We start from the raw sequence: 6,000 nt of genomic DNA on the forward strand, positions 1-6,000 counted from the left end.
GGAAATGTGCCTTAAAATTTCCCTGAGCGTCCCTGGCCAGGTGGCTCGGCCCGTTGGAGTGTTATCCTGCAGAAGGTCGCCAGTTGGATTCCCAGTCAGGGCTGCTGCCTGGGTTGCAGGCCAGGTCTCCAGGAGGGGGCGCATGTGAGGCAACCACACACTGATGTTTCCCTCCCTCTCTTTCTCCCTTCCTTCCCTCTCTCTATAAATAAATAAGTAAAATCTTTTAAAAAACCCGACACTCCAGCAGTGCACATTCAAATAAGAAAATAGGAAACCACGGCGCTAAAACGTGTGAGTGCCGAGGGATCGTGAGAAAGGAAACACCCTCATGAAACAGCCAGAAGGAAAGAGCTGAGAGCACGCACCACATGGCCAACAGGACAGCGAGGACAAAATTGGAAACACTGTGACAGCGGACAGACACAGGGTCACACTAAGAAGCTGCTGGGCTGGGTGCATCTGGTAGGAGTTCAGTGAGGCTGACAAGCAACGTCCAGCTACGCGCTGTGGGCGTGACACACACCTGGAACGTGGGGGCTCAGCCCAAAATCGCAGGGGCTGGTTCAGTTGCAGGTGGATGAGGTGGACCAGGCAGAGCTGTAAGAGGTGAGCGGATGTGCGGCCGGCCGCTGCTGCGAGCCACCGCCTGGCCCAGATGACGCTGCTGGAATTACAGAGTGACACCCGCATCCAGTCAACTCAGAGGACGGGCGAACACGGCTCGCCGCCTCTCACACCGCAGAGAAAGTTGCAGCCAGACCGCAAAACACGTATCACGCAGAACCGCCACAAAGTCGAGCCATGCGGACGTCAGACAACCAAGCATTTGAAGAAGCCACAGTAAGAAATTTTAAAAAAGAAGGAGCCGCCTTCATCCAGACAGGGGGGAGCGGTGGAGTTGCGGCAGCACAGAGAGACGCAGAGAGGGCAGGAGGGACGGCCCACACCCACGTGTGGTGGATAAAAACTGGGAGGGACACCTGGGAGTGAGGGACCCCAGCCCCAGACCAGACCACCCAGCCCAGGGCCCCAGCACCAGGAAGAGGAGTCCCCACAACTTCTGGCTGTAAAAACCTGAGGGAGCTGGGGTGGCAGAAGAAACTGCAGGGTTCACAAGAGACTCCCCTTAAAGGGCCCGCAACAGACATGGCACTCACGCAGACCCACCCGCTCTGGGATTCAGCACCAGGTGACAGCTGGAAGGGCACCAGTGGCACACGGGGAGGAGGGGGGAAGTGGGGTGACTGGCAAGGGGGCGAGAGCCAGGGAGACGGCTTCCTCTTGGGCAATCTCCAGAGACCAGGCAGCGGCACTGTCCCCTCTCTGAGCCCTCCTGGACACAGAGCCACAGAGCTGTGATACAGGTCACCCCGCCCTGACCATTACCTAAGGCTCCGCCCCACACAACCTACAGGTGTGGTTTTCTACAACAGGCGCACTACACGACAGGCAGTCAAAGCAGCTCTACCTGAGACACAGAGACAAACCCAGGGAGGCTGTCACAACGAGGAGACAAAGAAACATGACCCAAATGAAAGAACAGATCAAAACTCCAAGAAAAGAGCAAAATGAAACGGAGATAAGCAACCTATTGGATGCAGGGTTCAGACCACCGGTGGCCAGGATGCTCCAGGAATCACTGGGCACTGCGATGGCATAAAAAAGACCCAGGCAGCAGTGAAGGTCGCACCGAGTGAAGTACAGAAAAACCCACAGGGAACCAGCTGTGGAGGGGAGGAAGCAGAGAATCACATCAACAACTGGGAACACAAGGAAGGAAAAAGCATTCAATCAGAACAGCAGGAAGAAAAATGAATTCAAATAAAGGAGAATAGAATAAGGAACCTCTGAGACATCTCTAGTGTGCCAACATCGGAACCACAGGGGGGCCAGAAGGAGAAGAGGAAGAGCAGGAAATCAAAAACTTATTTGTAAAAATAATGAAAGCCCTGGCTGTTGTAGCTCAGTGGATAGAGTGCAGGCCTGAGAACCAAAGGATCGCAGTTCGATTCCCAGTCAGGCCACATGCCTGGGTTGCAGGCCAGTTCCCAGCAGGGGACTCATGAGAGGCAACCATACATTGATGTTTCTCTCCTTCTCTCCTTTCCTTCCTCTCTAAAGACAAATAAATAAAATCTTAAATAAATAAATAAATAAAGTCATGAAAGGCAAGGACCTACATCCAAGATTGCTCTATCCAGCAAAGCCATCATTTAGAATGGAAGGGCAGATAAAGTGCTTCTCAGATAAGGTCAAGTTCAAGGAGTTCATCATCACCAAGCCCTTATTATATGAAATGTTAAAGGGACTTATCTAAGAAAAAGAAGGTGACCAAAAATACCAACAGTAAAATGACAACAAACTCACAACTATCAACAACTGAACCTAAAAAAACAAAAACAAAAACAAACTAAGCAAACAACTAGAACAGGAACAGAATCACAGAAATGGAGATGACATGGAGGGTTATCAGTGGGGGGGAGGAAGGAGAATGGGGGAAAAGGCAAAGGGAATAAGAAGCACAAATTGGTAGGAAGAAAATAGACAGGGGGAGGTTAAGAACATTATAGGAAATGAAGAAGCCAAAGAACTTATATGTATGACCCATGGACATGAGCCAAGGAGGAGAATGCTGGAGGGAGGGGGTGTGCAGGGCAGAGGGGAATAAAGGCGGGAGGAATGGGACAACCGTAACAGCATAATCAATAAAATATGCTTAAAAGAAAAAGGAAAAAAAGGTGAAGATCGTGATATCAGAGAAAGTTAAATTCAAGAAAAAAGGCACAAAACACACCGAAGAAGGACTTTTTTGTGCAAAAAGACACACCTCCAACAAAAATAGACACCATATGCAACGAGTCCCACAGCAGCACCTGCATGAAGCCAAACCCCCAAATTAGCAGGAGTCTCAGAGGCGCCACCGACCGTCCCCCCAGCAGCCCTGGGACCAGACGGGCCGGGCAGGCACAGGAAGGAGGCCCAGGGCGGTGCATGTCCCCAGGACACAGGCAGGGAGCCAGGGCTGCAGGAAGGCGGGGGCACAGCACCACACAGGGGTCCCGGCCTGGGACACACCAGACACCATCTCCACCTCCCACCTCAAGTGTCAAAGCAAAGCCTGAATGTCAGAGGCACCATGGGGGCAAAACTGGCCGGGTCTTGGGGCCCTGCCTGGTGCTGCCACTGTCCCGGGTGCCCAGGAGGAAGGGGGCCGTGGCTCAGACACGCAGCAGGTCCCAAAGGTCTCCTCACAGCCAATCCCCAGGTTCTTTCTGGAAGGGACATGCGGGTGACATGCCTCCAGGTGCCACCTAGGATACAGAAGACATAAACACACAGCAATGGGCAGAGCTTGGGGACCTGTTTCCTATTCACGCAGATGCACGCACACACAAGCACATGCAGTCATATACACACACACAGTTTTGGGGTCACCAAATGCACCCTCTCAAGCAGTCACGGGCCAGGTCACAAAAAGCAGAAATTATTGGCAAAAAAAAAAAAAAGTAAGGCAATTCCACTTGGAAATTACACAATTCTTGGGTGAAAGCAAACATAGAAACTGAAGTTGCCGACTTCTAGAAATCACTGTAGTGGACACACTGCGCACCAGGCTGAGCGGGATACAAGGCAGGGATCAGAGGAAGGCTCCCACCTCCGCGCTCTGGCCGGTACACGTGAAAGAACCCAGGAGGGAAATAAAATTCCAACAACCAGAGAAAGAACCGCAGAAGAAACAGAAAGGCAGCTCAAGGAATGAAATAATAAAGATGAAAGTAGCAAGTAATGAGGTAGAGAATAGAAGAACCCCAGACCTCACGGGTAGATCAAAACCGCGAATTTTTTAATTAACGAAATAGGCAAACCGCTGGCGAACCTCATTATAACATGAGAGGGCTCGAAAGCACAACGTGAGAAATGACGAGGGGACTCCGCTGGGGGCGCAAGAAACGCCGAGAACAAAGGACAGGCGAGCAGCCGCCTTGAAACAAAGTGGGAAACCGCGATGTTGTGAATTGAACGCTGTTCCCCGCAGAGAGCGCATGAGCGAGAGGCCTGCGGGGCCTCGCCCCCGGGGTCCCGGACGTGACCCGACTCGAACACAGTTTTGCGGATGGCGTTAGTGAAGGGGAGGGTGGGGCCTGACGCCACATGATGGGTGGCGGAGAGCGGAGGTGTGGGCGCAGACACGCAAGTACAGGGAAGGCAGGGTGACCACCCACTGGAGCAAAACGCCGCACGCGCAGGCGGATGCCTCGCACCACTGGCACTTGCTGCCCACGATGCCGGAGGCCGGAAGGCCAAGAGCAGGGTCGGCAGGTTTGGGTTCCCCGGGGGCCACTCCCTGGGCGCGGGGGTGGCACTCCTGACCTGTGAGTGCGGCGGCCCACGTGCGTCCACGCGGTGCAGTGCGTGGTCATCCTGCTGGGTGACCTCTCCTGTCCTCACCCATTTCCGGAATCGCCGATCAGGCACACGCCAGTGATGAGCACTTGAAATGTGACAAGTTGGTCTGAGCAAGTAAGGGCTAGTATTTACTTAGTGTCAATTAATTCACATTTAAACAGCTCCGTGCTCACCACATCAGTAGGAAGGTGGGCTCTTTGACCTCAGCCCTGGTAACCCTGGCTTCCCTGGTAGAAAATTCCCAGCTTGGCGGCACCTCACACCACGTGGGAAGCAACTACCCCCATCGCCAGAGACCAGGGTGTGAGCGGCCCAACGTCCCACTCCTGGAGAAGATGGGGCATTCGCCCATGGCACTGGTGAGGCCAGGGAGCTCCGCGGCAAGGTGAAGGGCCCTACGGTCAGTCTGTCCAGCTTCGGTGCAAACCTTGATTGTTGAAAGCGAACCCCCGGGTGAGAAGTAGGCCCCGGTTGGAAGAAGACCCTCCACGGTGGGGACCCCTGACAAAGAGTCTGATTCCACATGTTTACAAAACTCCTGTAAAAAGAGACAGAGCCCTGGCTGGCGTGGCTCAGTGAATTGAGAGCTGGCCTGCAAACTGAAAGGCCACCAGTTCAATTCCCAGTCAGGGCACACACCTGGGTTGCAGGCCACATCCCCAGTAGGGGGCATGTGAGGGGCAACCACACACTGATGTTTCTCTCCCTCTCTTTCTCTCTCCCTTTCCCCCTCTCTAAAAAGGTAAATAAATAAAATATTTTTATTAAAAAGCAACATAAACTGAAAAAGTTAACAACCCAGGTGAAAAAGTGAGCAAGGGCATGGTCAAGCGGGTCCCTGGCTATCTGCCGTCTTGTTGCCACACGTGGCCTCCTGCCTGGGTAGGAGACACAGCCTCCCCGGAGCCCGGCCTTGGCTGTCACCCATCAGCTTGTCTGGGGCACCCACCATCACATGCCAGCACTGAAGTCACCAGCCCAGCCCGCCTACCCTATGGGCAGCCTGGTTACAGAGCTGGGCAAACCGGCTCCAATGAGATACCCGTACCTGGGGACAAGTCCGGTGTCCGGTCACTGGTGTGGCTTGTCCCAGAGTGGCTGCAGACCCAGTGTCCCCAGCCAGGCTGCCCTGAGCTGAGGCAGGGCAGGCTGGGAGGCAGAGACCAGCAGCAGGGCCGGCTCTGAGCCCAGGCAGGGAGTCCAGGGACATGTCAGTGCAGGGACCCCAGAGGCAAGCAGCTAGGTATCCCCGCCTTGTCAGTAGCAACCAACTCACACAGGCAGCTGACCTCGGCCGGGTGGGGCCTACCTGGTTCTTGGAGTGGCTGGTGGGGCCCCGCTGTTAGGGGGCTGAGGCCAGCACCCCAGAAACCTCACTGAACCTTGGTGACTTCCATCTCCAAGGACGGCCACATGGGGGCGTGAGCACAGGAATCTGGAGGGACACAATACCGTCCATGGCACCACCCTGCACCCTCCTGCCCCCTGGTGCCTCTGTGTGGCAACCAGCTGGGTCCTGGTGGTGGCTGACCACCTAGTACCTGCCAGTGGGGAAGCAGGGTGGGCACACCTCTGCCCCAGGGGCACCCC

The sequence above is a fragment of the Sturnira hondurensis genome, unplaced genomic scaffold, assembly GCF_014824575.4.
Source record: "Sturnira hondurensis isolate 20B ecotype Veracruz unplaced genomic scaffold, ASM1482457v3 Scaffold0000780, whole genome shotgun sequence".
Taxonomy (NCBI): Eukaryota; Metazoa; Chordata; class Mammalia; order Chiroptera; family Phyllostomidae; genus Sturnira; species Sturnira hondurensis.